The 17626-nt window shown below is 44.2% G+C and overlaps 1 protein-coding gene across 7 annotated transcripts in view; it reads left to right on the top strand.

Annotated features, from left to right (window-relative positions):
* CDC42EP3 (CDC42 effector protein 3) overlaps positions 1-17626 on the top strand; it is a 172864-nt gene that overhangs the window by 144175 nt on the left and 11063 nt on the right. The window lies entirely within an intron of this gene.

The raw sequence follows: 17626 nt of genomic DNA, 5'->3' as shown, positions 1-17626 counted from the left end.
AAGGCGTATGGGGACAGACTTAAAGATCTCAATCTGTATACTTTGGAGGAAAGGCGGGAGAGGGGATATATGATAGAGACGGTTAAATACCTACATAATGTAAATGCGTATGAGTTGAGTCTCTTTCATTAGAAAGGAAACTGCAATGAGAGGGCATAGGATCAAGTTAAGAGGTTATAGGCTCCGGAGTAATCTAAGGAAATACTTTTTTACAGAAAGGGTGGTAGATGCATGGAACAGTCTCCCAGAAGAGGTGGTGGAAACAAAGAATATGTCTGAATTCAAAAGGGGCTGGGATAAGTACATGGGATCTCTGGTAGAAAGATAATAGTAACTGCAGATGGGCAGACTAGATGGGCCATTTGGCCTTTATCTGCCATCATGGTTCTGTGTTTCTATGTTTCTAAGACTTTGAAAATGTAAAATTGATGCCACTGTAATTGACCCATGAACAAGAAGTTCCAGAAGTTGGAGATGACATGTGAATAGATGAGAAACATCTATTTCTAAACTTTTTTTTCTTGTATTGACTCTTGAAATGAGTAAATTTTCAGTGTGTACTCAGTTATAATTATTCTTGTTTTAAGTTTAAATGGAGGTTTGTTTTTTTAAAAATCTGTGATTGTATTTAGGAGAACTTGTAGACATTGTATAGGGTGGGTGCTGTCACTTAAGTCTGAGATCGTTTTTGATAAATATGTTGCTATAGTTATCAGATTGGTTTATTGACTGTGTTATTGTTGGGTGATGCTGTGATTTACACTTGTTGATGGCAAATTAGTCTTGTAAGATTGTGAGATCTATCTTCACAATTACCTCTGAGGTGTTTTTGTTCTGTATAAGGCCTGTCATTAATATAGACAAAAAAAGCACATAGGCCTCAGGAATCAGTGAAGAGGGAAATCTTTATTAAGAAAGGCTGAACATAGGCCGTGTTTTGGCGAATATCTGTCTCAAGAGTCTACAAAATAAATAACATATATGGACAATTTTACAGAAAACATCAATAATCAAACATGAATATAATAAAAAATATGATTAAAAGTGCTAAGTGATCTTGAGTCACAAATGCTGTAGTTTAAAATACAGATGTGAAAAAGAGATACTTGAATGAAAAAAGTGAGATATTTTAATAAATGGAGAAAGAGATACCAGAATAAAAAATTATTGATTTACCAGCTATGATTGGTATTCCAAAGAGTTCAGTCTAATTTAGATACATCCAATAAACATACAATAATCAAAAATTAGGCAGTAGCGTACTAAGGGGGGGTGGGGGGGGCGGTCCGCCACGGGTGCCAGCCCTGAGGGGGGTGCTCCTGCCTTGCCGTTCAGTCCCCCCACCCCCGAAGGACAGCTCGCCCCCCTGGCCTCCCTGCACCACCTATGAAGCAGCCCGCAGCGTGATCGCGATGTCGGCGATCCCTGATGTCAGAGAAGGGGCGGGACCACGGCGGAGGAAGCAGCTCCAAAGCAGCGAAGGGATCGCTGACATTGCGATCCCGCTGCGGGCTGATTCAGGTGGTGCAGGGAGGCCAGGGGGGCGAGCGGTCCTTCGGGGGGGGACTGAACTCAAGGCCGGGAGCACCCCCTCAGGGCCTGATTCAGGTGGTGCAGGGAGGCCATGGGGGGCGAGCGGTCCTTCGGGGTGGGGCGGGCAGGCAGGCCGGCAGGCAGGCCTTCAAGGGGGAGGGAGGGGTGACAGGCAGGCAGGCCTTCAAGGGGGGGAGACAGGCAGGTCTTCAAAGGGGAGACAGGCAGGCAGGCCTTCAAAGGGGGTACAGTCCTTCAAGGGGGGGTCAGGCAGGTAGGCAGGCTTTCAAGGGAGGGACAGGCAGGCAGGCTTTCAAGGGAGGGACAGGCCTTCAAGGGGGGGGGATAGGCCTTCAAGGGGGGGATAGGCCTTCAAGGGGATCAGGCAGGCAGGCCTTCAGGGGGGTGGACAGGCAGGCAGGCCTTCAAGGGGGGTGCAGGCCTTCGGAGGGGGGGTGCAGGCCTTCAGGGGGGGGTGCAGGCCTTCGGGGGGGGAGTGCAGGCCTTAGAGGGGGGAGTGCAGGCCTTCAGGGGTGGGATGCAGACCTTTAAGGGGGGACAGGCCTTCAGGTAGGGGGGCCCTGGTGTAGAAATACACGGAGGGAATGAAGGGGGTTCAAAGAGACGCGCATATGCCGGACTTTGGGTGGGAAGAAATAATGGGTCTGAAAATAGAGAAGAGGGAGAGATGATGGACCATAGTTTTTAGAGAGGGAAGGAACAGAAAGGGAGAGAAGTTGGACACAAGGGATGGTGTGGAGGGGGGGATAGAGATACTGGATAGGAGGGTAGTTGGGAAAAGAAAGGGAGAGATGGTGGACCCTGGGGTGGTGGGGAAGGAGGGAGAGATCCTGGATGAAAGGGTAGTTAAGAAAAGATAGATCTGTGGAGGGAGACGAAAAAAGGATAGATGCCAGACCTCCTGGGGAGGGAAGGGAAACGGGGAGGACAGAGATGGCAGATGGATGGTTAGCATGCAGAAAGAAGGAAGAAGGAGACCCTGGCAAGCAAGTTATCAGAAGACAACCAGAGCCTTGGACCAACAAGATTTGAAAAATAACCAAACAACAAAAGGTAGAAACACTAATTTTATTTTCTGTTTTGTGATTACAATATGTCAGATTTGAAATGTGTATCCTGCCAGAGCTGGTGTTAGACTGCAAATGTGAGCTAGGATTTAACAGAGAGGAAAAGTCCTTTTTGTTTCTTTATTTTATTTACACCACAGCGCCAGTGTGGTTAGGAGAAGCCAAAGGGGGGTGAAAAAGCTATAAAATAAACCCACCAGGATGTTTTTAAAAAAACAAACACCCAATTGGGCAGGAAAGTTGAATAGAAAAACCAATTCAATAGGCTGAATTGAATCAAAAAAATTTTTTTTCTTGAATTGGGCGCCACTAGTTTGCACTACTGTCTTAGTCTTTAGGATCTGGGATTGAAGAGAGATGGCATCCTCAGTACTTTATAATGCAAGTGAAACGAGGATTTGGTCAGACTTTTGAAGGGTCTGCAGAAGAAAAATATTGTATAGGCTGGGGACATGAGACAGCAGGAAACGGGAACTTTTTTTCCTTCTATTTTTGTGAATGGCAAGGCTGAGGATGTCAGAGAGTTCAATTAAAATATGTGCTTTATAAGAAAATATAATAATGTGCTTTATAAAGTTTATAAGCATTGCTGGCCTACCCGTTGAGGTGTTCCTAATGGTGGTGGTGGCGGCAGCGTGTCAATGTGTTGAGAGGAAGAGGTGGTCTGGGAAATTCTGCTGAGCAAACTCTGGGCCCATTTCCACTCCCCAGTTAGTCCACTCCACTCAACTGGTTCACACACTGAGTGGGTCTTTGGGTGTTGTGCCTGGGTAGTTGTTTTGGGATCTCTTCTAGTGGTTTGTCAGTATCTCCTTGTGGTCCAAGGAAGTAAACTTTGTTAACCTTAGCATTGACCTTCAGAATATGTTTGTAACAGCGCTGCTTGTGTGGCATTGGGCTATGTAGTGATCGATAGAAAAACCAGACCTTTGCACATTTTTGCACTATATGGTGGGTGTATGAGGAGATTCACATTTCCTAAGCTAAGTCCTTGTGAAGTTACCTTGTGCTTTCTGTATTTGACATAAGTACATAAGTAGTCGCCTCCGCCGGGGCAGACCAGAGGTCCATCCAGCCCAGCGGTCCGCTCACGCGGCGGCCCATCAGGCATATTGCCTGGTCAGCGGTCCCTGACTAATTTTATTACCTACCTCTACACTTATCTCTAAACCTTCTACTGCTCTTATCTGTACCCCTCAATCCCTTTGTCTTCCAGGAACCTATCCAGGTCATCCTTGAAACCCTGTACTGTGCTATTTCTTATCACGGCCTCCGGAAGGGTGTTCCATGTGTCCACCACCCTCTGTGTGAAAAAGTACTTCCTTGCGTTTGTTTTAAACCTGTCCCCCTTCAATTTCATCGAGTGACCCCTTGTTCTTGTGGTTTCTTTCAAATTGAAAAATCTGTCTTTGTCAACCTTTTCGATGCCCCTCAGGATCTTGAAGGTCTCTATCATATCTCCTCTGAGTCTCCGTTTTTCCAGGGAGAACAGCCCCAGCTTCTTCAGTCTGTCAGTGTATGTAAGGTTCTCCATACCCTTAATCAGTTTAGTTGCTCTTCTCTGGACGCCCTCAAGCATTGCCATGTCCTTTTTGAGGTACGGTGACCAGTACTGTACACAGTATTCCAGATGCGGGCGCACCATAGCCCGGTACAGTGGCATGATGACTTCCTTCGTTCTGGTCGAGATACCCTTCTTAATGATACCTAACATTTGGTTTGCTTTCCTCGAGGCTGTGGCGCATTGTGCCGACGCCTTCAATGTCGTGTCTACCATCACTCCCAAGTCTCTTTCCAGATTACTGACCCCTAGCATTGATCTAGCAAGGTCTCTGTTTGGAAGGAAAGAACTAAGCTTAAAAATGAAGTGGCCAGAAGTTATGGTAAAAGCAGATAGCATTGTTGATTTTAAGAAAGGTTTGGACAAATTCCTGGAGGAAAAGTCCATAGTCTGTTATTAAGACATGGGGGAAGTGTCTGCTTGCCCTGGATCGGTGGCATGGAATGTTGCTACTCTTTGGGTTTTGGCCAGGTACTAATGACCTGGATTGGTTACTATGAGAATGGGCCATTGGTCTGACCCAGTTAGGCTATTCTTATGTTATGTTCTCATCTGTAGGGGCCTTTGTTTTCACTTCTTATTTTAATGTATTTTTTTTCTGGGAACTTATCAGTGTTTTTTAGAATGGGAACAAAAATGGAAGAGAATTAATGTGTGTGGAATGGGGGGGGGGTTTACTAATTTCTTCAGCTAAATAATTAAATCCACTTCAACCAGACATAGGAGAACTCACGCACCATTCACACACCCTCCAACCAAAATCGTCAAAAGAAAAATAACTGTTCGACAACCTCCTAACACTCGACCCCCAACTCTACAACCTATTGACCTCGACCATAGACTACAAAACCTTCAAAAAAGAAATAAAAACCCTTCTATTCAAAAACACATAAAACCGAACTAACACAATCAGAACTGTCCCAAGCATCACCTGCAACTACTCCATATGTACTTCTGATGTCATGACAATTCAGACATAATTTATGTTATGTTTGGATTAATGGTTACATATATGAGGTTCAATAAAAGAAAATTTTCAGTGCCTGTTTCTATTATGACCATTTATTTTTCATGGTTATTATAAAAAATATTTTTTTACATGGGTGGGGGGGTGTCAAAAAATGATGGGCCCCGAGTGCCACATACCCTAGGTATGCCACTGAAATTAGGACACTCATATATATTAAAAACTGGATAATTAAGCAACAAATAAGAGCCTCAAGCTATGCTACAGTTTTTTTGTGCGAGCTGGCACAGTGAATTCTCCTATGCTCATTGAATTCTTACGAGCATTGGAGCCCGTGCTAAAAACCTCTGGTGCAGCATGATAAAAGAGGGGGGGGGGTCAAATATCTGACAACAAAATAATTAGAGATTATCCCCCTCTTCTATTAAACTGCGCTAGCAGTTTCTAGTGCAGAGAGCCGCGCTGAATGCCCCGCACTGCTCCCGACGCTCATAGGAACTCTATGAGCGTTGGGAGCAGTGCGAGCCATTCAGCGAGGCTCCCCGTGCTAGAAACTGCTAGTTCAGTTTAGTAGAAGAGGCCCTATGTGTGGAGGTTTATTTATGACCAATGATGAAAGCTTTCCTGTTGTTTTGAGGAGGGTTTAAACATTCTTTTATGAAGTCTTGTTTTTTCTTTGGAAAATCAGTATTAATATCAATATTCTTGTGCCTCTAGTTATCGAGTGCTGGTTGTAGTGATTATAATTTTTCACTCAATTTCCTGTATAATATTTTTGGTACATAGCTGCAAGTTTATACCTCATTTATTTTTAAAAATTTAGCATGTAAAAAGCTGTAATTAACCTTATATTTATCTGTCTACTATATATATTTCTTCGAATGCTTATATTATGGCTAGCAATACATTGTTGAGGCAAATTGCAATAGCACATTCAAAATCACTAGACATTTCAACATAATACAATAAACACAATTCTGCCTACCAAACTGAATCTGCCTTCTTCCACAATACGCAAGTCTCATGAATCTGAATCCCCACAAAATTCTGCAAAATAGAGTTGCTTTTGAGAATGGGCATGGTTAAATTCCATCTGTAACCCTTAAGGCAAGGAATTTCAGAAAAAAGGTCTGGCCACCAAAATCATAGGTGACTTTCTTGTGACAGATCTTGTAATCTTTAATCCTGAAACCATCAATAAGTTCCTCCTATCATGTTTTCCCCAAAATAAGACCTACTCCGAAGATAAGCCCTAGCATGATTTTCGGGTAGGTCTTAATATAAGCCCTACCCCTGAAAATAAGCCCTAGTCACCAGTGGCAGCAGTAGCGCTTCTTCTTCCCCCCCATGGCGGTGCTTCTGCTGGTTGTACTGCTTCCTTGCTTCTGGTGCTGTGCGCGAACAACGACTGGACCAAACTCTGGAGGCGTCGGAGCTGCCAAACCTGGACCCCACCATTCAGCAGTGGCTTGAAGAGGTGGTGAATGGCAGCACAGGGCTGAGCCAGTGTCTGGTACGCTTCACTCAGCCGCTCCATCTCTGCCGGGGCTGTCAGACCCAGTTCTAGGAGCTGAGCCACCTGCTCAACAACATCTCGTTGGCGCCGCAGGTGAGAGAGCTGGGCCAGGCAGCGCTGGCTGGCTCCCTTATCTCCCATCGCTCTCCCCTCCATAGCAGCACTCCCTCCCTCTCCCACTCTTCATCCATTAGCGCTGCTCCCCCTCGGCTCCCACACTCCTCAAAGTGCTGCTCCCCTTCTTCTCATCTCCCCCACCCCTCATCTCGCAACATTGCTCCCACCCCGCCTGCCTGATCCCTTTCCTCCCAGCACCTCCACCCCTCATCTGGCAATTCTGCTCCCAACCCCTCCCCCTTGATCCCACCACCCCTCATCTGGCAATGCTGTCTTCCTGCCCTCCTGTCTCCCACACTCTTCAAAGTGCTGCTCCCTTTTCTCCCAGCTCCCCAACCCTCATCCTGCAACACTCCTCCTCTACATCTCATCTGGCAGCAGGGGGGGGAGATGGGAGGGATAAAAAGATGCTGCACAAGGGATGGGAAGGAGGGAGGGATAGAAGCTTCAAGGGTTCTGCTGTACAGGGGGAAGGGAGGGAGGGATAGAAAGATACTGCACAAGAGGATGGTTGAGAGGGGAGGAAAGATGCTGCACATGTGGGGGAGAGAAAGGAAATAGGAAGAATTGGGGTGGAAGAGAGGAAGGGAGAGATGATCATTGTACATGAAAAAAAATAAGACCTCCCTGAAAATAAGACCTAGTGCCTTTTTTGGGCCCAAAATTAATATGACAGTGTCTTATTTTCGGAGAAACACGGTACATGAATGCAAAGGCCTGATAGGAACATAGCAATTCAATACCTCCCTTAAATAGCCAGGACCCTGCTGTATAATGTCTGAAAAATTGAGATAGCCAGTCTTAACCCTTTGGCACAACTGCTAACAAATGCAGAGTAAGGCAAAATTCTTGGCAACCTACAAGTCTCAGTCAGCAGGCATGTAGCAGAATTTTGTAGCATCTGATGAGCCAGACAACCTCATGTACAGTGCATCGCAATGGGCTAACCCTGGGCCAATGCACTGGGAAGGAGACCTAAGACTCCAGTTGGCCCAGGCACCTAAAGCCCCTTCTATGGAAGGGGCTTTAGGCACCTGGGTCAATCAGGTCCTTAGGCACCTCTATGGTGCATCCCAGGATGCACCATGAAGGGGAAGACCCACCATCCTGAAGAGGTGGGCCTCCAGCTGGAGGGAGTAGGCATATCTCTGTCCAGACTTGCAGATAAAGGTATGGCGGGGGGGGGGGGGTCTGGGTGAGCAGTCATATGTTTGGAGGGATGCTGGCAGGAGGGATTGAGCATCCCTCCTGCCGTAGACAGTGTGGGGGAGTTTCAGGTGGCGGTGGGAGGGATTGGTCATCCCTCCTGCCTTGGGTTGTTTTGGGGTTCCAGCAGGAGAGAGTGGGCATCCTTCCTACTTCGGACAATGTGGGGGGGGTTCAGGTGGTGGCGGGAGGATGTGGGCATCTCTCCTGCCAGTCAACTTGCGGTGGGATTCAGGGTTCCTGCTGCATCCCCCCCCCCATCACTTGAGTGACAGGGACTCCCCAAAGCTGCGATTCAGTAACTTGCACCCTTGAATGATTGACAGGAAATCTGACTTGAGCGATGGTTATAGAATCACAGCTTTGGGGAGTCCCTGCTGCTTAGCTGATGAGAGAGGGGGAAATTCCCCTGCCACAATCAGCTGCTGCGGTCTAGTGGCAAAGAAAGGCACCTGAAATGTAGGCCAGGGTTTTCAAGGCCTACATTTCAGCTGCCTATCTTGGCATGAATCGCGGCTGGGTAGTCATTGCAATAACCATGCCTACTTTTGGCGTTCCGCGGCCTAAAGCAGCTACCTACCCGTGATTCAAGCAGCCATTTCAGCCGCCTTTTATTTAGGTGTCAGTAGGCGCTTCAACACTGCCATTTTTGACTGTATTTTTCAATTACTTAGGCATTGGCAGAGTGCTTACGGACGTCTGTGTTTAGGTGATGGTTATAGAATTTCCCGTTATGAGTTCTCTTTTGAGATCTTGGTTGATTACCATTTTTCTGTGTAATTTCTTATTTGAAAATTTTCCTTCTTCTCCCTTGATGTGGGCTCTAATTGAGATCAGTTTGTGATGTATAAAATTGTAGTATAAATATATTTTTTTTCTTGCAATGATTATGGGAAATGTATATTTCAGAAAAGCAAAATGAAAAAAAGGTCAAATCAATGAATGGGAGGATTCCTCTAATCCTTATGGTATGAGAGATTCCATCCATTGATGATGTCACTCAGCTGAGTTTGGCACATCTGAAAGGAGCGGTTGACTTCATTTTATAGTTGTGTTATGCATTGCTTTTGTAGCACTTCTTAGTTTCAGCGCAGCCCTGTCTTAACGCACAGAAATAGAAAATGTGTCACAATGGTGTTAAAATCCCCCTAAGACAAGGCTCACTTCCACCTTATTGCTACAGAGGTTTTAGGAAACTTCAGGGTACGTGTAGTCTCCAGCAAAAATACCAGTAAGGAAAGAGATCAATACTTTTAATAACATATATAAACTAACAATTTATTGTACAAAACAAAATTAAACATAAAAACTATTCAAGTAAATTATTCAAATAAACAATAACTATGTCTCAAGTAAGGATTGAAAAAAAAAAAAAAATTAACCCTCTGTGTGCACACAGTAAAAATAAAGTTAACCTCTGTTGCGTTGGCTAGTTCTGGAACAAAACCACTGGATGCCTAGAGTATCTTCTACCACACACAGCTCTGAATACAGTACTAATACAGCTCTCAACTGCTGCTACTTTTCAAAACAAAACTTAAGAATCCTTACTAGAGTAGATTAAATTATAATTTCTGGTGGAATTCCTTATGTCATATTTATAAAATTGAAAGATTTATTGCAATACAGCGAGGGTGTTTTAGGAAATTTCAAGATGTGCGGGAGCCATTAACAAAGTATTGTACTGATTAGATGACATTTTTTCCCTTAAATTTTACAGGTTCAATTATGAGGGGGGAGGAGGTAATTTTATCATTATATATTGTACAAGGTATCTAATATAATAAAAGCCTACTCGCACATGCGCACTCCCATCTGCGTGTTCCGTTTTCCGTGCGCTGTGGGGCACTGCAGGTAGGAGTGCGCATGCGCGTGAATCTCTGTCTCTCTTTCCCCCGAAGCGAATGTCAGCCGCGGCGGCTGTTTTCTCCTCCCATTGCCTGCCAGTCTCAACCATGACCCCCCCCCCCATCTCCATTGACTGCCCAGCCTCACACCTGGCATCCCCTCTCTCCCTTGCCTGATAGCCTCACCTGCCCCGCCTTCCTCTTCCTGCCAGTCTCAGCCGGGCTCACTCCTCCCCTCTTCCCTCCCCCTGGCAGCCCTGAACCTGTTCTCCATTACCCGTCGCCTCCGTCACCGCTCGACACTCTTCAACAAGATGGCGGGATCGCTGGTGGAGAGCGACGATGGCGGCCGTCGGCGGCTGCTAGCCACGGCGACTGTCGGTGGCTGTAGGCCGCAGCGGCTGCCGGCGGCTGCTGGCCACAGAGGCTGTTGGCGGCTGTAGGCCGCGGAAGCTGTCGGCGGAGGCAGGCTGCGGCGGGCGAACCCAGAGCCAGTGTAGATGGCTGTAGCCCCAATAAATAAATATGACAGTGTCACACTCAAGCATTCAAAAATGACAAAACGGAGCCCAGGGCTCTTGGAAGTCACTGCTACTTCCATGGTTGACATTGTGAGTGGCATCAAAGGAGTGAATAATTGGTACTAACTACAGAGTCTTCATTCGCATCTGACCAAATCACAAAAATGCAGAAACGTCTCCAGTCAAAGGAATGTCCTGTGGTTACACAATGACTGACTCACAGTGTCTGTTCATGTTTATGCTTCATGTAAACTTTCTGCTCAAGCAGACACATGCTTATCTTTCACTGAGTGTTTTTTTTCTTCAATACACAGCATCAGGAATGGATATTATCTAATATTAAAAAGCTCTAAGCGCGCATGCGCACTCCCACCTGCTTGTTCCATTTTCCGTACGCTGTAGGGCACCGCAGGTAGGAGTGTGCATGCACGCAAATCTCTCTCTCTCTCCCCCGAGCCGGAGCTAGTGTAGATGGCTGAAGCTTGGCTGGAGGAGGACGAGGAGGAGCTGCGAGAGCTCCACAGAGGCAGGAGGGAGAAGGGAGAGATGTTGGACTCAAGTGAGGAAAGGAGAGAGAGACAGATGGATGAGAAGGACAGAGGGGCTACTAGGAGGACCAGGAGAGATGGTAGGGGATAGAGGGGGACAGGAAAGGGAAAGATGGCAAAAGGGGTGAAACAGGGCCAGAGAGAGATGGTAGAGGGTGTGAAAGGGGGAAAAGGAGAGATGGAAATGGTAGGACCACTGCTGCTTTGGGGCACTAAGGGAGGAAAGGTTGGTACGTCAGGACTGCTGTTGCCGCCTCGGGTAAGTAAAGACCCTGTCAGGTGATAAATGCAATGGAGGATCTATGAGGGCCAAAAGGGTACAAAGGAAATGGTGAAAGGTGAGGTGGTGGGACTGGGATCAGTGGGAGGGAGGGTACGGGCATGATAGAGCTGGGGCATGGGTGGGATCAGAGTCAGGATCAGGGTATAGGTAGGGCTATTCTAGCACCCGTTACTATAACGAATGTAACGGGCTAAAACACTAGTTTGATTATATAATAGGAAGGGGTGGGAAGGGTGGGAGATAATAGTTCAAGTTTCAAGTTTAATAGTTCATTTGATTAATCGCTTAATCGTAATTCTAAGCGATGTACAATTTAAAATACATTCAGAGGGAAACAAACATTACAGACTTTAAATAATAACATTAAATTAAAAATAGTCCAATATACGCATAACAAAAGGCAATGAAGGGAAGTGAAATACAATTCATGATAGAAAAGCAGAACAAAAAAGGGAAAACACATGAAGAAAATGAATAATGAAATATAAAAAAAAAACCCAAAAAACAATAGTCACTAAATTAATAGATTAAATATCAAAGGCATCTTTAAAAAGAAATGCTTTTAGATTACTTTTAAATTTTTCCAGATCATGCTCATTTTGTAGGTAAATTGGAAGAGCGTTCCAAATCTGTGGAGCGGTTACAGAAAAAATAAATTGCCGTCTTGTGATAATAATCTTGAGTAAAGGAATAGTCAGTAAATTTTGTTCGTTGGATCTTAAGGTTCTGCACGGATAGTAAGGGATTAGTAGTTTATATATAAATGCCGGTGTTTTATTGAGAAGAGTTTTGAAAGTGAGCAAGCAAAGTTTATATGTTATTCGATGAGTGATTGGAAGCCAATGTGCGTCTTTCAAAAGAGGTGTAACATGATCAAATTTTCTGGATTTGGTTATAAGCTTAATAGAAACGTTTTGAATGATTTGAAGGCGTTTAATTTCATTCAATGATATTCCTTTAAAGAGTGCGTTGCAATAATCTAGTTTGGAAATCACCAAGGAGTGAATGAGAATATTTAATGACTTTGGACATAGAAATTTTGAAATTGCTCGAATCTTACGTAGTCTATAGAAGGTTGTTTTAACGATAGTACTGATATGATCGTGAAAGTTAAGTTTGTTATCAAAAGTCACCCCTAAAATTTTTATACTGTTAACCGGTTGTAGAGGGACATTTTTTATTGTATAGGAGCTATGAGAGTGAAATTTTCTTTCCATGGGAATAGCATATCATTTGTACTATTGATGATTATTAAGTGATATATTTATGGCTAATTTGTTTTAACATATTGACACACTTATTGTAAGTTTGAAAATGAATAAAGATTTATTTAAAAAAAAGAATCCTTAGGTGCACATTACCTTGAGAATCCTCACGTGCACACCATCCCCTGGGAATCCTCACGTGCACAGCATCTCCCGGAATTCCCACAGGCATTCTCTTGTTCAGAACTTCTACACTTTGTTACACTTTCATGCTTTCCTATAGGTTCATATCTGGAGCATATTAATATAGACCTCTCACCAGCATAGGAAACAGAGAGTGGGGGTAAATGGACAATACTCAGACTGGAAGAGTGTCACCAGTGGGGTGCCGCAGGGCTCAGTGCTTGGACCCGTGCTCTTCAACATCTTTATAAACGATCTGGACATTGGTACGACGAGTGAAGTGATTAAGTTTGCAGATGATACAAAGTTATTCAGAGTAGTGAAGACACAAGGGGATTGCAAAGATCTACAAAGTGACATAATCAAACTCAAGAAATGGGCAGCGACATGGCAAGTGAGGTTCAACGTAGATAAGTGCAAAGTGATGCATGTTGGTAACAAAAATCTCATGCACGAATACAGGATGTCCGGGGTGGTACTTGGAGAGATCTTTCAGGAAAGATTCTGGGGAATTCTGATCAACAAGTCAATGAAGCCATTTGCACAATGCGCTGCGGCTGCAAAAAGGGCAAACAGAATGCTAGGAATGATAAAAAAGGAGATCACGAACAGATCGGAGAAGGTTATCATGCCATTGTACTGGTCCATGTTGCGTCCTCACCTGGAGTAGTGTGTCCAGCACTAGTTGCCTACATGAAGAAAGACACGGTACTATTCGAAAAGGTCCAGAGAAGAGCGACTAAAATGGTTAAGGGGCTGGAAGAGTTGCCGTACAGTGAGAAATTAGAGAAACTGGGCCTCTTCTCCCTTGAAAAGAGGAGACATGATTGAAACATTCAAAATACTGAAAGGAATAGACTTAGTAGATAAAGACAGCTGTTCACACTCTCCAAGGTAGGGAGAACGAGAGGGCACTCTCTAAAATTGAAAGGGGATAGATTCCGTACAAAGATAAGGAAGTTCTTCACACAGAGAGTGGTGGAGAGCTGGAATGCTCTTCTGGGGTCTATTGTAGGGAAAAACACCCTCCAGGGTTTCAAGACTAAGCTGGACAAGTTCCTGCTAAACTAGGACGTACACAGGTGAGGCTGGACTCATTTTAGAGCACTGGTCTTTGACCTGGGGACTGCCGCGTGAGCAGACTGCTGGGCACGATGGACCAGTGGTCTGACCCAGCAGCGGCAATTCTTATGTTCTTATGTCTGAAAACACATAGGGCTAGATTCACAAAGCAAACCATTCATGTACAGATCAGTTTGCGACCACTTAACTATCAAATTTCCATCTGGTCTGATTCACTCACCTCCCCTGCGATCTGCTTCGAATCTGTGCATGCAAATGAGGTGAAATGCATGCAAATTGGATCCAATTCACTGCCCAAAATTTTGGATCCGACTGGGCTGGCCGCTCAACCCAAGAAGCGACTGCTAGATACCAGTCGAAAACGTCTTTTCGACTCTCCAGCTCCATAGAAGCCCTGCTCTGCCCTGTGTCTCCTGCCTGCTCCCCCCTTCCAGGCAATCTTGCCGCCCACACTCTCCTGCTCTCTTCCGCCTTCTGTGCAGTGCGAGTCCATGGGTTTAAAGCGGGGCTGCACGCCGCAGTGCAGCCCCGCTTTAAACCAGCGGGCTCGTACTGCACAGAAGGCGGCAGAGAGCAGGAGAGTGTTGGTGGCAAAATTGCCTGGAAAGGGGAAGCAGGAGAGCCATCCCGCGCGACTGGGCCACTGCATCCGACCGGGCCGGCCAGAGCCACCCCCTCTCTCCCCATACCTTTAAAAATGTTGGGAGCAGGAGGGGTGCCCGGTCCCTCCTGCTCTTTAGGCCAACTAACCCTTCCTGGCCGGGCCTGACCCGGCATGGCCCACCCCCGACACCAAAGTTGGGAGCAAGAGGGGTGCTCGGTCCCTCCTGCTCCTAGGCCTCCCCCCAGCCCACCCCTGGTCGGCCCAGGCGGTCGGGCCCGACCTACCAACCCAGTACCTTTAGAACCTTTTTCGGGAGGAGGAGGAAAGTCCCCAATAGCGGCCTTAGGCCCCGCCCCGGCGCATCATCTGATATACAGGGAGAGGCCTAAGGCACTGATTGGCTGAGGCACCTCAGGCTCCTCCCTTTGGAGGGGCCGTGGCATCTCAGCCAATCAGGGACTTCCTTAGGGAGGAGTCTTCTACATCCAGCCATTTGATCATCCAGCCCGTTAGTACATCTGTCTCTATATTACAGTCTCATTCAAAAAATTGTCCACGTCACAAGTGCCTGGAATAAGACTTTTAGACATGGGAGGGGCCAGCAAAGTGATAGACTGGCTACCCAGACATGGCAACAGAGTAGTGGGGCACCTTATTGCTGTGAACTTCACAAAAAGGGTGCCACATAAACATCTCACACCAACTCCCTTGCAAGGTCATGGTGAGTTCCTCAGAACACCCCCAAAACTCACTATACCCACCTGTCTACAACCCCAATAGCCGTTATAACAGCAGGTGCCACTTATATGCCTGTAGAATAGGGTTTGGTTTTTATTGGGTGGACTCATATTTTCCACCATGAATGCAGTGGTTAGAGTGGCTTATGGGCCTGGGTCCTCCTCTCTGTAGTTCACTAGCCGCTCCCCCTCAAGACTACTTAAGTCACCTCTGTGCCGCTCTACTAGGCTTTCCTATGCCAGGTGCCAGGTGCTGATGTTCTAGAGGCAGGTATGTACATTTTTATTCTGATTTTTATGGCTGGGGGGTCAGTGATCACTGGTGGAGTGTGTGGGTCTGTACTTTGTGTCTGCAGTGGTTATCTGGTCACTTTGGATACCTTCTGAGCACTTATACGTTGTGACTTATGTGATCTAAAAACATGTCTAAGTTCCGCCAAGGCAGCCTCGTCAAGCTTTCGATTATCCTTGCAGTGCGACTAAGTCTAGTTCGACCCACATCCTGCCCACATCCCACCCTAACCACTCCTTCAAAACACCCCTTTCAGCTCTGGGCGCACAGCGGGATTCAGAGGTCTAAAAAGTCTCTGGATACGTCTAAAAACCCATTTTGATTATCAGCACTTGGACGACTTGTCTTTTTGATCATCCAAGTGCCGATTTGGGCAGGTTTTTAGACGTCTTTCTGTTTATGAGCCCTAGAGCTTATAAGTTATCCTAGCAGAAATTGGTAACCAATGTAATTGAACAAAGTAAAGTGTAATCCTTTCATATTTGGAAATCAAGAATATAACATTATCTGCAATATTTTGAACAGTAGTAAACCCCAGATAAACTATGTTAGAATAATCCAGTTGCTAGAATAATCCAGAAAGAATTAATGACTGTATCCCTAGTGAAAATACTGACATATCAAAACATTTTCTGATTAATCTTAATTTCCTTAAAAGCCCCCAATTTTTTTTTACTTACTAAATTAACCTGATATTCCATAGTTAACATATTATCTAGTTGAACTCCCGATACTCTAGTTTGCATTTTGAACTTATAACCATTCTGACAGAAAGAGGACAAAAGATCTGATCTAGCCAAACCTGTTAGACCCAACCAAAGGAATTTGTTTTTTTTCTATATTTATCTTGAATTTATGATCAATAATCCATTGTTCAACTGTAGTGAGCAAACATTTCAACATCCTCCAATCAAAATCCTTACTATTGAAAAGTAAAAGAATGATGATATATCATCAGCATAAATATAACTGGAAACATTATATCTTTCATGTTCTAAACCTAATGAGTGCATCATAATATTAAACAATATTGGGGATAGGGGAGAGCCCACAATCCATTGACCAGCTAGTCAATAAACAACCATTCATTTTATGCCTGTATGATCTATAGGATAATCCAATTTAATACTGTACCTTCCAATCCCCAATCCCTTCAGATCTGTAATAATAGTTTGTGATCAAGAAGATCAAATGCACTTGAGAGATCAAATTGAATAAGCATTACAGTTTGACCTAAACTCTAAATAGATCTGCCTCTAGCTACTAAAGAGCAAAGCAATGTTTCCGTACTATAACCCGCTCTAAAACCAGATTGGATGGGGTGGAGCAAGTTATAATTTGTAATATCCTATACTTTCCCATTTGAATTTTTCAGTATAGGGGTTAAAATAATATTGCCAAATGAAACATCAAATTTTTGTATTTGTATTTCCTCATGTAGGGGCCATTAAAAAACTAGGGGGACAAATTTGAAATATTTGAGGAGAATATCATGTCTACCATACAGTGTGATTTGACGTATTTCTTAAATAATTTTTGAACACCTAATATGTTACAGGTTCAAAATAGTTCCAAATTCTGTCCACCAGAATATCTAGACAATATATTAGTCCTTACATTTTCTACCTTCAATCTAAAATAAATGGCCACTGCGTTGGATGAAGGAATAATTTGGGAAGAGCTTAAAGTTAATTCTTTAGCTTGCGTGAGGTAATTTATAGTACAAAACAATTTCTTATTATCCAAGTGTTCTTTTCCTATTAATTTAGAGTAATATTCTTTCTTTGATTTAAATAAATTAGCTGTATATTTCTTAATCATAGATCTCCAATTAAATCTATCTTCCATGTTAATTGATTTCTTCAAACGTCTTTCCAATGGCCTACACTATTTTTAATTTTAATAATTTCTCAGAAAACTAAGCTGAGGATTGTCTTTTGTGTCCAGATTTCTTCCCTAGAGGGGCTATTTCATCTAGTATAGTTTCACACAGCAAATTCCATGTTCTAATTAAAGTAGTATCAAAATTTTCCACTTTATCCACCACTTTTTACCAAAATAAAGTGGGATGTATTTTACCCCTTACCCACCTTTCCTGATCCAACTGATAGTAAAATTTAGCATATAATGATCAGTCCAAATAACCTTATTCCATTCATTTCCTTGAAAAATGATAGTTTTTGAAAGATGTTTAGAAAAAGAAAACAGATCCAAATGATGACCCTTTTCATGCGTAGATCCTTCAACATAATATTGTAATCCCAAAGAATCTAAAAAAGCTAAAAAAATCTTTAACATTTAAATTATTCCTTTCCTCCAAGTTCAAATTAGTATC

This window comes from Geotrypetes seraphini, chromosome 3 (genome assembly GCF_902459505.1).
Source record: "Geotrypetes seraphini chromosome 3, aGeoSer1.1, whole genome shotgun sequence".
NCBI classification, from domain to species: Eukaryota; Metazoa; Chordata; class Amphibia; order Gymnophiona; family Dermophiidae; genus Geotrypetes; species Geotrypetes seraphini.
The sequence above is the reverse complement of the archived record's forward strand: the minus strand, read 5'-3'. Positions and strand labels throughout refer to the sequence as shown.